We start from the raw sequence: 17,276 nt of genomic DNA, 5'->3' as shown, positions 1-17,276 counted from the left end.
TATTGTTGTAACGTCCGCAATGTTAAAAGCTGGTTTTCGTTTTCTAAATAACAGCGATCCGGCTATCCAAGCTCTAGTAGTGGCGTCGGGGCTAGAGAACAAATTAAAGCGCTTGGCGCACATAGCCAAACTGGGCTGGCCCTTAGAATCGATCAAACAGATCGACGGCTATAAAAATAAGGCAAAAGCGAATGAATGGCACAAATGGGCGAAACTACCGTCCCAAGGCAAGGGTGTGCCAGCCTATAAAGATGATAAGGCGGGTAATGAATGGCTCAAGTTGAGAGCCAATGTCGCGGCAAACAAGATGTCGCTGAACAGAGCCACTAAAAACAGCGGTGTCATGTTCCGTAAGTGTAAGGCTCAACCCGAGACACTGGGCCATATACTGGGGCAGTGCGTATACACCAATCTGGTCGTATTAAACGCCACAACGATATTCGAGATGTCATACAGCGCCACATCTTGGGGCAACGTGGAATGGTAATAACGAAAGAAGCTCGACTGCAGGACCCTCATTTGAGGAATCTCCAACCAGACCTGATCATACAGTATCGGGAAAGGGTCTTCGTGGCTGACGTTACAATCTGCCATGAGGATGGTGATCTCTTAGAGAGAGGTAAGAGGGACAAGCTCGCTAAATATGCATCCCTCATAGGCCCGCTTAAAGCTCACTTAGGAGCGAAAAACTGTGAGATCCTCCCGATAGTCATCGGGACAAAAGGAGCAATGCCCAAGGACACTGTTACCTGTCTTCGTAAATTGGAAATTAAAGACAGAGGCTCGCTGAGAACGCTAACACTCCAAGCACTCAGGAGCTCAGTGGAACTCTTCCATATGTTTATGGACTATAACGCGCCTTTGCGCCTCAACAGCAGCGATGCTGCAGATTAAAAACTCTTGGCACTAGCTCACTGATGTAATTTTACACATAAACGACGGTCTGGTACCTGATCCACCCAAACAAACGAGGGCTGCGTCTCAACAGATCGCAGCGTGGTAACTGCTCTACCGAGTACAACACCCCGCCAGGTACCTAAGTCGTCTACAGACGATTCCGAGTCTCGACATCGAACTCGCGAAACTCATGTTCGACCGTTAGACGCCGTGCCGTCGTAAGCGGTGAGATACCGACGACGGGCAGAGGCGCCGTACGGCAAACCGGGCTCGTGCGACGACCGGGTCTCCCGTTTAAGGGGGACCGGCCGCCTAGTAGTGTGTCACATTGTTTTGAGCCTTTCGACTCACGAGACTCCTAGAGAGAAGCAGGGCGAGGACATCGAGGCTACAGGGGTGGCCAGAGAGGTGGCCACATGGGTGGCTTCGGGGGTGGCCAAAGAGGTGGCCACATGGGTGGCTACGGGGATGGCCAAAGAGGTGGCCACATAGCTGGCTACGTGGGTGGCCAGAGAGGTGGCCACATGGGTGGCTACGGGGGTGGCCACAACGGACCATTGTACCAGGTTTTTCACGTCAATCCGTTTTAATAGAAATATAATTAAAAAATAATCAGTGCAATATATATTTTGTCAAACTCCTTTTCCTCTTTATAATTATATAAAAAATAGTTTCTTTTTCAAGCTCGAGTTAATTACTGTTTTTGCATCTCTACATACGGATATAAGCAGAAATTTTTTAAAGTGCGTACTTAGATTAGATGTATCTTTTTAAATATTGATCGTAGCGCTTTGCGTCACACAGTGGGCTGAAATGAAAATCTAGCTAGACAAAACTAAAAAAAATATGATTGCGCAATCTCAATCAGGCTCAGGTAAAACGGCCACGTTTGTACTGGCCATGCTGCATCGGGTAGATCCCGCGAAAACCTACCCACAAGTTATTTGTTTGTCGCCAACTTACGAACTCGCCGTACAAACCGGCGAAATTGCGGCAAGCATGTCACGGTTTTGCCCCGAAATACAAATAAAATACGCTGTTCGAGGAGAGCGAGTAAATCCTGGGTCGGAAGTCACCGCGCACATAATAATCGGAACGCCTCGCAAAGTGCTCGAGTGGGGACTAAAGTTTTGCGTGTTCGATCTAAGCCGAATTTCTGTGTTCGTTTTGGACGAAGCCGACGTTATGTTGGCTACGCAACAAGATTGTCTAACTATACACAAATCACTTCCGCCAAAATTAATATTTTTAAATAAATCAAATAACATAGTAAAGTATTATACTTGTAGAATACAGATTATATCATAATAAGGCCGGTAAAATATTCTGATGTTATGACGAAGCTCATAATAACAAAGTTTCTCAGAGCAACTAGTTATTGGAAAATTATACAGTGTTTTTACATAATTATAAAAGTATATTATTGCAATTAAATTGTAATATTTTTGTGTTCGTTTAGAAGGATAAATTACGTTCTTTCAGTGTACGTTGAGTTTTATTTTAATTCTTGTATGTTCAAAAAAATTTAATGAAAAGTAAGTTTTACTACTTTTCATTAAATAGGGTTTAGAACGCGAAGAGCACCGCAGTTGCGGCGGTGTCCGGATCTTCCCCTCGGACCTTGAAAATCCAGGAGAGGGCCACGTGGAGGTGTCGCGCCGGTTCGTACCCAAATCCGCAGCAAGTCTCCAAGGTAAAGAGCCTCTAGTCGATAGACTAATGTAGGTAAGGGAAGTCGGCAAATTGGATCCGTAACTTCGGAATAAAGATTGGCTCTGAGGAGCGGGGCGTGTCGGGCTTGATCGGGAAGCGGGTTTGGCTGACGTGTCGGGCCTGGGCGAGGTGAACCGATCCGCGGCGCCGGTCCCGGGGATCCGAACTCGGTCCCGTGCCTTGGCCTCCCGCGGATCTTCCTTGCTGCGAGGCTTCCGTGGCGGCGCGAGCCGTCGTGGTCGTCCTCTTCGGCCGCCATTCAACGCTCAGCTCAGAACTGGCACGGACTAGGGGAATCCGACTGTCTAATTAAAACAAAGCATTGCGATGGCCCTCGCGGGTATTGACGCAATGTGATTTCTGCCCAGTGCTCTGAATGTCAACGTGAAGAAATTCAAGCAAGCGCGGGTAAACGGCGGGAGTAACTATGATTAACGAGATTCCCGGTGAATCTTATAATAAGATTAACGGTGAAAGACTATCTGCACCTTCCAATGTCTACAGCAGATGGTCTGCTATACGCGTCTAAGCGCGATGGTGGCATGGGTTTTCCCAAGCTTGGTATTGTTGTAACGTCCGCAATGTTAAAAGCTGGTTTTCGTTTTCTAAATAACAGCGATCCGGCTATCCAAGCTCTAGTAGTGGCGTCGGGGCTAGAGAACAAATTAAAGCGCTTGGCGCACATAGCCAAACTGGGCTGGCCCTTAGAATCGATCAAACAGATCGACGGCTATAAAAATAAGGCAAAAGCGAATGAATGGCACAAATGGGCGAAACTACCGTCCCAAGGCAAGGGTGTGCCAGCCTATAAAGATGATAAGGTGGGTAATGAATGGCTCAAGTTGAGAGCCAATGTCGCGGCAAACAAGATGTCGCTGAACAGAGCCACTAAAAACAGCGGTGTCATGTTCCGTAAGTGTAAGGCTCAACCCGAGACACTGGGCCATATACTGGGGCAGTGCGTATACACCAATCTGGTCGTATTAAACGCCACAACGATATTCGAGATGTCATACAGCGCCACATCTTGGGGCAACGTGGAATGGTAATAACGAAAGAAGCTCGACTGCAGGACCCTCATTTGAGGAATCACCAACCAGACCTGATCATACAGTATCGGGAAAGGGTCTTCGTGGCTGACGTTACAATCTGCCATGAGGATGGTGATCTCTTAGAGAGAGGTAAGAGGGACAAGCTCGCTAAATATGCATCCCTCATAGGCCCGCTTAAAGTTCACTTAGGAGCGAAAAACTGTGAGATCCTCCCGATAGTCATAGGGACAAGAGGAGCAATGCCCAAGGACACTGTTACCTGTCTTCGTAAATTGGAAATTAAAGACAGAGGCTCGCTGAGAACGCTAACACTCCAAGCACTCAGGAGCTCAGTGGAACTCTTCCATATGTTTATGGACTATAACGCGCCTTTGCGCCTCAACAGCAGCGATGCTGCAGATTAAAAACTCTTGGCACTAGCTCACTGATGTATTTTTACACATAAACGACGGTCTGGTACCTGATCCACCCAAACAAACGAGGGCTGCGTCTCAACAGATCGCAGCGTGGTAACTGCTCTACCGAGTACAACACCCCGCCAGGTACCTAAGTCGTCTACAGACGATTCCGAGTCTCGACATCGAACTCGCGAAACTCATGTTCGACCGTTAGACGCCGTGCCGTCGTAAGCGGTGAGATCCCGACGACGGGCAGAGGCGCGGTACGGCAAACCGGGCTCGTGCGACGACCGGGTCTCCCGTTTAAGGGGGACCGGCCGCCTAGTAGTGTGTCACATTGTTTTGAGCCTTTCGACTCACGAGACTCCTAGAGAGAAGCAGGGCGAGGACATCGAGGCTACAGGGGTGGCCAGAGAGGTGGCCACATGGGTGGCCTCGGGGGTGGCCAAAGAGGTGGCCACATGGGTGGCTACGGGGATGGCCAAAGAGGTGGCCACATAGCTGGCTACGTGGGTGGCCAAACAGGTGGCCACATGGGTGGCTACGGGGGTGGCCACAACGGACCATTGTACCAGGTTTTTCACGTCAATCCGTTTTAATAGAAATATAATTAAAAAATAATCAGTGCAATATATATTTTGTCAAACTCCTTTTCCTCTTTATAATTATATAAAAAATAGTTTCTTTTTCAAGCTCGAGTTAATTACTGTTTTTGCATCTCTACATACGGATATAAACAGAAATTTTTTAAAGTGCGTACTTAGATTAGATGTATCATTTTAAATATTGATCGTAGCGCTTTGCGTCACACAGTGGGCTGAAATGAAAATCTAGCTAGACAAAACTAAAAAAAAATATGATTGCGCAATCTCAATCAGGCTCAGGTAAAACGGCCACGTTTGTACTGGCCATGCTGCATCGGGTAGATCCCGCGAAAACCTACCCACAAGTTGTTTGTTTGTCGCCAACTTACGAACTCGCCGTACAAACCGGCGAAATTGTGGCAAGCATGTCACGGTTTTGCCCCGAAATACAAATAAAATACGCTGTTCGAGGAGAGCGAGTAAATCCTGGGTCGGAAGTCACCGCGCACATAATAATCGGAACGCCTCGCAAAGTGCTCGAGTGGGGACTAAAGTTTTGCGTGTTCGATCTAAGCCGAATTTCTGTGTTCGTTTTGGACGAAGCCGACGTTATGTTGGCTACGCAACAAGATTGTCTAACTATACACAAATCACTTCCGCCAAAATTAATATTTTTAAATAAATCAAATAACATAGTAAAGTATTATACTTGTAGAATACAGATTATATCATAATAAGGCCGGTAAAATATTCTGATGTTATGACGAAGCTCATAATAACAAAGTTTCTCAGAGCAACTAGTTATTGGAAAATTATACAGTGTTTTTACATAATTATAAAAGTATATTATTGCAATTAAATTGTAATATTTTTGTGTTCGTTTAGAAGGATAAATTACGTTCTTTCAGTGTACGTTGAGTTTTATTTTAATTCTTGTATGTTCAAAAAAATTTAATGAAAAGTAAGTTTTACTACTTTTCATTAAATAGGGTTTAGAACGCGAAGAGCACCGCAGTTGCGGCGGTGTCCGGATCTTCCCCTCGGACCTTGAAAATCCAGGAGAGGGCCACGTGGAGGTGTCGCGCCGGTTCGTACCCAAATCCGCAGCAAGTCTCCAAGGTAAAGAGCCTCTAGTCGATAGACTAATGTAGGTAAGGGAAGTCGGCAAATTGGATCCGTAACTTCGGAATAAAGATTGGCTCTGAGGAGCGGGGCGTGTCGGGCTTGATCGGGAAGCGGGTTTGGCTGACGTGTCGGGCCTGGGCGAGGTGAACCGATCCGCGGCGCCGGTCCCGGGGATCCGAACTCGGTCCCGTGCCTTGGCCTCCCGCGGATCTTCCTTGCTGCGAGGCTTCCGTGGCGGCGCGAGCCGTCGTGGTCGTCCTCTTCGGCCGCCATTCAACGCTCAGCTCAGAACTGGCACGGACTAGGGGAATCCGACTGTCTAATTAAAACAAAGCATTGCGATGGCCCTCGCGGGTATTGACGCAATGTGATTTCTGCCCAGTGCTCTGAATGTCAACGTGAAGAAATTCAAGCAAGCGCGGGTAAACGGCGGGAGTAACTATGATTAACAATATTCCCGGTGAATCTTATAATAAGATTAACGGTGAAAGACTATCTGCACCTTCCAATGTCTACAGCAGATAGTCTGCTATACGCGTCTAAGCGCGATGGTGGCATGGGTTTTCCCAAGCTTGGTATTGTTGTAACGTCCGCAATGTTAAAAGCTGGTTTTCGTTTTCTAAATAACAGCGATCCGGCTATCCAAGCTCTAGTAGTGGCGTCGGGGCTAGAGAACAAATTAAAGCGCTTGGCGCACATAGCCAAACTGGGCTGGCCCTTAGAATCGATCAAACAGATCGACGGCTATAAAAATAAGGCAAAAGCGAATGAATGGCACAAATGGGCGAAACTACCGTCCCAAGGCAAGGGTGTGCCAGCCTATAAAGATGATAAGGTGGGTAATGAATGGCTCAAGTTGAGAGCCAATGTCGCGGCAAACAAGATGTCGCTGAACAGAGCCACTAAAAACAGCGGTGTCATGTTCCGTAAGTGTAAGGCTCAACCCGAGACACTGGGCCATATACTGGGGCAGTGCGTATACACCAATCTGGTCGTATTAAACGCCACAACGATATTCGAGATGTCATAGAGCGTCACATCTTGGGGCAACGTGGAATGGTAATAACGAAAGAAGCTCGACTGCAGGACCCTCATTTGAGGAATCACCAACCAGACCTGATCATACAGTATCGGGAAAGGGTCTTCGTGGCTGACGTTACAATCTGTCATAAGGATGGTGATCTCTTAGAGAGAGGTAAGAGGGACAAGCTCGCTAAATATGCATCCCTCATAGGCCCGCTTAAAGCTCACTTAGGAGCGAAAGACTGTGAGATCCTCCCGATAGTCATCGGGACAAGAGGAGCAATGCCCAAGGACACTGTTACCTGTCTTCGTAAATTGGAAATTAAAGACAGAGGCTCGCTGAGAACGCTAACACTCCAAGCACTCAGGAGCTCAGTGGAACTCTTCCATATGTTTATGGACTATAACGCGCCTTTGCGTCTCAACAGCAGCAATGCTGCAGATTAAAAACTCTTGGCACTAGCTCACTGATGTAATTTTACACATAAACGACAGTCTGGTACCTGATCCACCCAAACACTTATTTATTTATTTATTCGGGAGCACTCTACACTCCCGATTTTAATCTATGCCGGCACTTTTGCCGTGGACATCAGTGATGCGAGTCGCTCGGATGGGCACCGAGCGGCGGCAGAGCCGTGTGACCGAACCGCCCCGGCACACGGGCGGACGCCTCCACGTGGCTCCCCGCGGTAACGGCTAAACACTAAGCCGGCCAAGTTCCGTTTCCCCAAGTAAGGGACTCTGCTTAAATAATTTTTCCAGCCCGTACGCAGGAATCCCGCGGCAGATCAGTCAGATAAGTTTCCCTCCTGCGGGAGGACTTGCCAAGAGTGCTAGATAGGCCAGTTACTATAAGATGGGTGATAATACAGAACGAAAGTTATGCTGGATCTCGTATCCATGTTAATGGGTAACCCGTTGCGCAGATGAGCGATCCAATAGTCAACCTGCAGGGACGCTCGAACCGGGACCCGTTGTTATCAGGAACCGCACTGCCTCGAAGCGGTAAGACGCGCCAAAACGACGTGATGCAAATAGCCAAATGCCTCGTCATCTAATTAGTGACGCGCATGAATGGATTAACGAAATTCCCACTGTCCCTATCTACTATCTAGCGAAACCACTGCCAAGGGAACGAGCTTGGAAAAATTAGCGGGGAAAGAAGACCCTGTTGAGCTTGACTCTAGTCTGGCACTGTAAGGAGACATTAGAGGTGTAGCATAAGTGGGAGATGGCAACATCGATGGGGTAACCCAAAATGACCTGGAGACGCCGTCGGGAGATCCAAGAAGTTTTTTTTTTTTAATTCATTTTTTCAAAAATGAAGGGCGCCGTAAAGTTAGCCCACCCCCCCATTTTTAAAATGGTGTTTTCACCACTTTAAAAAAATGACGGAACTCTTTTTAAAAACTACAGAAAACTGTAAAACTCTGAGGAATCCAGAACTGTTCGCGAAATCGCTGATTAATCCCGACGATGGGAGCGGGATGAGAAGGAAGCGCGTGGAAGGTGTTCACTAATTATTCACTTTATTTTTTGTGTAACTCAGACCACAGTCTGAGCCGTCTTTATGTATCAAAATTGTTACAGTCTGACCTGAGAATCGAGGAGCGGTGTATAAAAAAGAAGTCTTTGAATGATCGTTGCAGGCGAGCGACAATTATATCAATTGCCCTCCTCGTGTGGTGAGTCGCCCGTGAGCCGGTGAGACACGTGGCGGTCGGCACTCGCGCACGTGTGAGCTTGAGTCGTCGTGTTGAGGCACCAGAGTTGATGAGCGGTCTATTTCACAGTTTATGATACGATCCAAAACAGCGTGAGCACTGCGATGTGCGCGATTAACCGAAGTCAATGATCGAACCGTACAGAGCACACGTTATGCGTCTAGTCACCGCGCGGCCATTTTTACAAAAACGAGGAAGACGTTGGCGATGAGCGCGCCCGTGCGCGCGCGAGCTACCGCGGAGATCGAGCGTCGTTACCCGATCGATGCTGCCAGATGGCATCAGATGATCGGACGGCGCAACGTTAACGGAATCTCGAACACAGAACTCTAATAAAATTTTCCGAATTTTGAAATAGGGGGGCCAACTTCACAGACATCCAAATACGAGGTTACGTAAAATTAGGGTTATAAGCAATCCAAATAATTTGATTATTAATCCTGGGCCCCAAAGTGGGCGACTTAACCGTCTTTATTTTTCCCAGAGGAGTACGTACGTACAGGAGTATGTACAGGAGTACGTATGTATGGACAGACGAAAAAGTCTTTTGTTCTGCAGTTTATCGGCGTAATCGTGTTTGAAGACCCGATAATCGCAGATTTGATCCGAGGTATGTCATTCCTCAAGAGCGAAGTGGGCGCATCACTTGTGCAATGTGGGGATGGATGAGTGCGTATGGTCCTGGTGAACTAATTGAAATATCGCCACATATGAATAGTGAGGAATACATTGATATTTTGGAAAACGTTCTGCTTCCGAGCGTCCGAAATATATTCCCGGCAGAAGATGTACCGAGATTTCGATTAATTCAGGACAATTCTGCAGTTCATACTTCCCGCATTGTGCGAAGATGGTTCGAACAACATCAGAGAATGTGGTTCTTGATTGGCCAGCTAAATTCCCGGATCTCAATTTGATTGAGAATGTGTGGGCGAAAATTGTGAATACGTGGGATCCTGGCCATAAGAGAACCAAACAAGCTCTGTTTAAGCACGCGAGGAATAAATGGGAAGCACTTCGAAGCAAACCTGAGTTCTTCACCAATCTTCGTCAGTCCATCGATCGACGACTGCATCAGGTGATCGGGAGAAATGGTTACTGGACGGATTATTAAAATTCGCTCCAGGGCCAAGCAAAACAATCGGTTCTTTTCAGAACCACCAAATATTAAGACAAGGAACACCTCAGCAACATCCAATCGGTTCTTTTTAGAACCACCAAATCGGTTCTTTTCAGAACCACCAAACATTAAGACAAAGAACATCTCGAAACTCGAAACATCTCGACAACATATATCAAATTACGAATATCTTTCTATCCGTTTAATCCTTAATTTTTTGTATTAAAAAAAAATAAAAATAATATAATATTTGTGAAAATAATGGTTAACAGCTACGTGATAATATCGTAAGCTTTATATATTTCTTCACAATTTATAGCACATAAAAAATGGCTTCTCTTTCGCAGAAAATAAATCCAATTACCATAAACACGAGATACCATCACTTACATATAAAAATATTTTTTTTCTTATATAAGAAAATATTTCAATGTTAGGAAAGACATTTTGTGTAAAAAGCAAAAATGGATAAAAATCGCATTATAAACTTAATGTTCAAATTCGAAGAATCTAGAAATTCAAGAAATATTACAAAATAAATTTCGTATCCGATTAATCCTTAATTTAAATAACTTAATTTTAATGTAAAAAAATAGGACGTGTTATTGCTCGTCGAAAGCAAAAGCTAAGTAATGTTACGGCCGATATTCCGAGCAATATTAATTAATTACGGTATTAAAATAACAAGCTATATATACATTTTGAATTGTAATTATCGAGCCAACGTTTTGACCTACTTGGTCTTCCTCAGGGCATTACATTCAAACTTACAAGTAGTATAAATAAAAATAATAATAACTGTTAGAGTTTACTTTATCAACACTGAAAATTATAGTCATCGCCGATGAACGATTACGACACGCAAAAGAAATAAGGTAAAAGCCAACTTCGAATTAAACGCCGTCACAGCTAGGCCACATATTACAATAATTGTTACTTATTGCAATAAATCCTGATCTGAGTTGCAGTTGACGGAGATGCTAATTTTGTGCATTTTCTGTATATTTTAAAAGGTTCTTGACGCAACACCGATCTCTACTTCCATTTAATATCGGACATGACAATTTCCGACGTTGAGCATGGCTGATACCAGGATCATACAGAGGATTGCCCCTTTTAAAATATACGGAAAATGCACGAAATTAGCATCTCCGTCAGCTGCAACTCAAATCAAGATTTATTGTAATCGGTAACAATTATTGTATAATTATGTGGCCTGTGACGGCGTTTAATTCGAAGTTGGCTTTGACCTTATTTCTTTTGCGTGTCGTAATCGTTCCATCGGCGATGACTATAATTTTCAGTGTTGATAATGTGAACTTCAACAGTTATTATTATTTTTATTTATATCACTTGTAAATTTGAATGTCCCGGGTGGAAATGTGTCTGGGCGATCCAAGTTTCGATATTGGGCCCCGTGGGGAATGTCGTGGCACGCCCGTATCGGAAATCTAGCCGGGCGCTGCCTAGTATTTCATCTGGGCGCTAGACAGAATTGTACGGGGGTGCCAAGATGGGAAATCCACCCGGGAGCTAGCTAGCGCCTGGCCAGTGAGACAGGATCATAATAGTCATATTTAATATAAGTAATATTATTAAATAATATATAAGTAAAATGTAAAATTATTCAACATTTCATAAAGTTATTCGATACTCAAGCTATAATCGTGGCTTGTATCGAATTATACATCGAACTCCGTTGCACGTACAGCAATTGCATGTACTTTGAGTAGCCCACATCTATAGTCCCTTGTTGTATTGCACATTGCGCGTTTCACCGATCATATATGTGGGTCTTCTTTTAGATCGAATGCGCAGGCGCAGATTCGCAGTAACGCCCTCGACAACGTAGCGTGAGGGTGCCGTACCATGGAGAACGGAAAAGCGAAATGGAACGGTAACCAATCAGATTCTGGGCATCCTTAGTTTGTTTTATCAGATGGGACGGCACCCTTAGTTTGTTTTGTGATTACGAGTTACACGTCTTAACGTAAATTTTGGCAATCGTGTGATAATTTTTTAAATCTGTTGCGCTCTAGAAACACGATATGAAATAAATATGAATAAGAAAAAAGATTCTACTGGATTATTGCGAAAGCGAAAATATGATGCGAGGAAAAAAATTCGGAATGAAATTGATATGGTGAAGACTACGTCATCAGAAAGTGAAAGTGCAAGTGACAATGATAATGCAAGAAACATGTCAAAGTGTCATTGCAGTGATTTGCATGTAGTAGTAGGCAGTGACAATTCAAATTATTCCATTGAGGAAAATAATGATTTGCAAAGTAACAGATCCGGGGACGAGATCCGTTCTGATTCGACAAGTATTGGTGACATCAGTTTGATAGAAGAAATAGAACAGATAAGTAACGAAGATGGCGAAATATTGGAACAAGATAAAAGAGAAGAAGATTCTGAAATCCTACAATTACAAAAATGGGCAATTGAGTGCAAAATACCTCATGCACATTTGGATAAATTGTTAAATATTCTTCGACCTAGATTATTACCAAAGTTGCCCAAGTCATCTAAAACATTTTTACGTACATCTTCAGCAAAATACGTGATTACGCCTATGATTGATAATGATGGCTCATTTGGTGAGTTTGTATATTTTGGTATTAAGGAAGGATTAATGAGATGCATTGATCCAAAAGTTCATGAGAAAGACACAATTTATCTGCAGATAAATATTGATGGTATACCTTTATTCAAATCGAGCGCAAAGGTGTTTTGGCCAATTTTATGTAGAGTCCACTTTAATCCAATGATTTATAAACCATATCCAGTCGCAATATATTCTGGCAATTCAAAACCGAAACTCTTATCCGAATTCTTACAACAATTTAAAAAAAAACAACAACAATTTAAACTAACGATGTTTGCCGTCGCGATTTTGTAAGTTTTTTTGTTGCTTTTAATTTTATTAATTTTTTAATACATTTTTTCTATATTTTTTAATGTTTAGAAGGCTTTCTTATTTTTTTTTGTCGATCGACAATTGAATATAAATAAAAGTGTCACAAACATAATGAAAAAGTTAGTGACAAGAGAACTTGCATTAATGTGCACAGCACAAAAGAAAATTGATGACAAAATTGTCCTAAAAGAAACTCCGATCTGCGATTGCATTATTGGTAAGAAAATACAACTTTTCTCTATGTTACTATTAATAGTAATTATTTCATATTAATTTAGAGATAAAAAGTTTTATACATAATAATTGATATGTTATATGTTGTGTAGATGTTGTTGTAAATATTATTGAGAAGCATGGAAAATCGATTACCCAAAAGGAAATATATTCAGCTATAGGCATTACTTTAACGAACGCTAAGGACTGGGATGGTCATCGGTTACATCGATCAAAAAAAACCAGAAATGATGAGAATCAGATCAACTCTTAATAAATATAATCATTACTTTGTAACTCGTTATAAATTACTCAGATTAGTGTATATATATATATATATATTTATATATATTATATATAACCTTATATATACTAAATAGTTAAAATACATATATATAAAGTTTACAATCGTCTTACAAGGAAACCTCGTGAAGTGTCAAATTTTGATTTTAATATACCTTTGTGTACATACAGATTATGTAAATAGATGAATTTAGAAAATAGGAGTTGATGCCAATAAACGGTTTTAAGGGGTGAAACTACCCCTGTCTGTATGTACACAAAGTTACATTAAAATTAGAATTTGACACTTCGCAAGGTTCCCTTGTTAGTGTTTATTTATTAATTTTAAGTCTAAATAGACTATCGTAGTCTCCCTATCTCTTTCTAGATAGCGGCTAGACAGATTTAATATCTTGGGGCAACATTGCTCGGCGAGCTAGGGCCTAGATAGTTTTCCAATATTGGAGCTGGCCATTATTGCCGTTACCACCCAGTGCAGCCCCAGACTAGCCTTCCATCATAGCGCCCACATTAACTCGTGGAAAACTAGCCGGGGCCCATATAGCACCATGTCGTAATTTCCACCCGGAGAAAGACCAAATAGGTCGAAACGTTGACTCGATAATTATAATTCAAAATGTATCATAGCTTTTTATTAATACCCTAATATTGCTTAATACCCTAATATCAGCCGTACCATTACTTAGCTTTTAATTTTAATATTTCATTTACTTATAAATAAGATACGAAAGATAATGCGACATCGTAAAAATTATAAAATATCGCGAAACAATTTTTTATATAATTACATATGCATTACGTATACAATAGAATAATTATAGGTAATAATGTTGTAATTATAATTATCATATTATCTGTAATTATATTATTCCAGTAAACACATACTTAGTCGGTGGAATAATAGTTGCAGATGCATAANNATACAATTATAATTACATATTCATCTATGATTGTTATATTGTATGTAATACGTATTAATTGTGTGCATCAAATTGTATTAAAAATGTTTTTTTAATCAAATGCACGCGCGAGCAATATAGCGTGACTGACCATTTTTACGCGTTCGCGGTTCTGTATTTGAACCTTTTATCGACCGTGACGGTAACGTAGCGCGCTCGCCTGCACCGCTCTGCACCGTAGCTCACCGGGTAACAGAACTCATTAATGCTCCCCACTGTTACGTTCCGAGGTAGATACCTCTCGCGATCGCGTTTCGAATTTCGAGGGTTAATGCAACGACACACGAAGCTCGAATATGAGTAGTGAGGGCTGTGTTCCAAAATTCATTGTCAGCCTTGAAAATCTATGGTATACGTTACGTGTACTATACAAAAAAAAAAGATTATTCTTAATTTGAAAATATCTTTAGTTACAATGAGGAAATCTTGAAATAAGATGATATTGCATTGAAAGAAGAAAATTTGCTTCAATAAAGTAATTTTATATAGTTCAACAAAAAAAATATATTTTTAATGTTTAAGAATAATTTTCTTGAATAAAAAGAGAAAAAATATTGGATAGAGTGTAACGTATTTTCAAATCAAAAATTATAATTTTCTTAAGGCGTTAGACCACCTTGACGTCCGGAAAAAGCATGTTTTTTTGCGATTTTTTATAAATAAACAATAAAGAAAAATAAAAATGTAATGTATTATAAATATATGTTTCCACTAAATAAAAAAAATTTTAAGTATAAAATGGCAGCGTAGGAGTCGTCCACTTTAATGCGGTTTTTGAAAAGGCTCTCCGCGGCACGCAGCAGAAGTCGTCGGCATCTGAATGTGGAACAAATTACAAAATTTTTTCATAATTTACATTAAATTTACTAGATAAGTACATACGAATATGTAAAAAAATTGATTTTTATAAAAATGGTTAGCATTTGAAAAAAAGATGCAATTATTAAGCAAAAAAATCCGTAGAAAAATGTCTGTAAGTTTGAAAGTTTTTGATGTATTAAAAAATCCATATGTACTTCTTTAGATAATTTAGTTTTAAAGATTCTGTCAAAATTTCAAGTGAAACGGTTGAAAATTATTAAAGTTATGCTGCGTGCCGACTTGAAAAAAGGCGCTCTGCGCTGCTGAACGGCGCATCACACAGTCGACTCTAATCCAGGTTTAAAAATCTGTTTTAGTGCTGAATCAAATTGTATATTGTTTTCAAGACCCTAAAGAATATTTTAAGCAAAAAAACAGATGGTCTAACGCCTAAAAATAAGATCAACTAATTTCTATTTAATTATTTCTTTTTCTTAAAAAGCGAAAAAATGTTGGATCAAAAATAACATTCTTAAATCAAAGATTGTGTGCATAGCGCACATATTGATACAGGTTTGCACCGATCACTTGTCTATACGGGTCGACGGAAGACACAGCAAAGTCGCGAAAGCGATTGTGAGATTTCAACATTTCGTGAGATTGCAATAGAGAATTTGTTGCTACAATGGAGACTGGAAAGCTTAATTGCAAATTTTAAAGGTAAGTGTATTATACATGTAATATCCAGTATATGCGTACAACGGTTTGTTTCCAGAAAACAATCCTATGCAATTCAACCTTACATACTTACTGAAGGGGGGCGCCCCTACACGAGATAAGAACAATTTATATTATTGTAAATTGTACTATTAAGTATCAATTTGAAACAATACAAAATTTAATATAATTCTTTTCTTCGAGTTTTATTAATGCATATTCTCATATTCTTAAATTAAAAAGTAAATTATGTAAATCAAAATGTTTGTATCAAATTCAAACTTATTTACAATTATAAAACAAAGAAAAATTAAAATTCAAGTTAATAATTTTTTATTTTAGTTGAAATGTACGTTTCTGTATGTATTGTTCAACTTTTTTTTTATAATAATAAAAATTATTGTTTTTTATATATTGAGTATTAAGAAAAATAGCTAAATAATATATGCAAAAACGTAAGTACTATTTCTCAAATTAAGTAAAAAATTACTAACTTGAATTTTAATTTTTCTTTGTTTTGTAATCGTAAATAAATCTGAATTTGATACAAACATTTTAAAATTTACAAAATTTACTTTTTAATTTAAGAATATGAAAATGTGCATTATATTGCTGCCTTGACATTAAAATAAAAAATCACTCACCGGCCGATGCGCAACAGCGGAGTTGTAATCAACTACGTTGATCAGATCAATTATCTGAAACATACAAATATTTTTATATTAAAACATTGCAGTGTCCAGATAATCGATACTTGTATTGTACCGATTGTACGAGTAATGAATTAATGATTCGAGTATAATGTAAGGGCGAATCACGTCGCGCTTGAGAAAGTGGTGGAATCCGCCACGGGACAGCAAAATAATAAACGAATATTACTCACCTTACGGTCGTTCCGCCGTTGCTCGATGCCTTCCAGGCCCCCTCCTCTTCTCCGTGGTCCTTCACCAATGTGCATCTCCGTCGACGCACTCACTCACGACATTCACGAGCGAAAATCGACGATATCGTCGCTCATGATCGCGCGACACTTTGCACGGCACTCCCGGTATTAATCTCGCGACGCGGCGCGTACTTTATTACACGATGATGGAAGGATTGCCGGACGTCGGAAATTCCTGTACGATCCGCTCGACAATCCCGTCGGCCCGTGCCCCGCAGGTAGACACGACGAGCGAGTCTTACATGGCGGAGAGAATTTCGTAAGTCACATGGCCAACTTCACTCGCCAGGAACACGGAACACCCGTCGCGTGGATCCGCACGCGGTGATCACGTGATCCATCTGTATGCGTCGGCCCGTCGCTACACTTGCTGCTTGTCAGGCCATTTTGTTTAACTGTAATCATAAATCATTGATATATATATATATATATATATATTATATATATATATATATAGGGGGAAATGATCCGCGCAGTTCCTTGGGCCTAACGAACCCACGGCATTAACCCGAGTTCCCGAGTCCCCCTAATCGATATATATATATCAATGATTTATGATTACAGTTAAACAAAATGGCCTGACAAGCAGCAAGTGTAGCGACGGGCCGACGCATACAGATGGATCACGTGATCACCGCGTGCGGATCCCCGCGACGGGTGTTCCTGGCGAGTGAAGTTGGCCATGTGACTTACGAAATTCTCTCCGCCATGTAAGACTCGCTCGTCGTGTCTACCTGCGGGGCACGGGCCGACGGGATCGTCGAGCGGATCGTACAGG

General features: G+C 41.5%; 1 long non-coding RNA gene across 1 annotated transcript in view; it reads right to left on the bottom strand.

The window, feature by feature from the left end:
• The window catches only part of LOC143896416 (uncharacterized), a 33,294-nt gene extending 16,452 nt beyond the window's left edge, over positions 1–16,842 (bottom strand). Inside the window, exons 1-2 of the long non-coding RNA XR_013256639.1 lie at positions 16,439–16,842; positions 16,200–16,253 (exon numbers count right to left, since the gene is read on the bottom strand). This is a non-coding gene — a long non-coding RNA (uncharacterized LOC143896416). The remainder of the gene's footprint in view (positions 1–16,199; positions 16,254–16,438) is intronic.
• Between the last annotated feature and the right edge of the window lie 434 nt (positions 16,843–17,276).

Source organism: Temnothorax americanus, unplaced genomic scaffold, assembly GCF_048541705.1.
Source record: "Temnothorax americanus isolate GAGA-0224 unplaced genomic scaffold, ASM4854170v1 Scaffold180, whole genome shotgun sequence".
Classification (NCBI taxonomy): domain Eukaryota; kingdom Metazoa; phylum Arthropoda; class Insecta; order Hymenoptera; family Formicidae; genus Temnothorax; species Temnothorax americanus.
The sequence above is the reverse complement of the archived record's forward strand: the minus strand, read 5'-3'. Positions and strand labels throughout refer to the sequence as shown.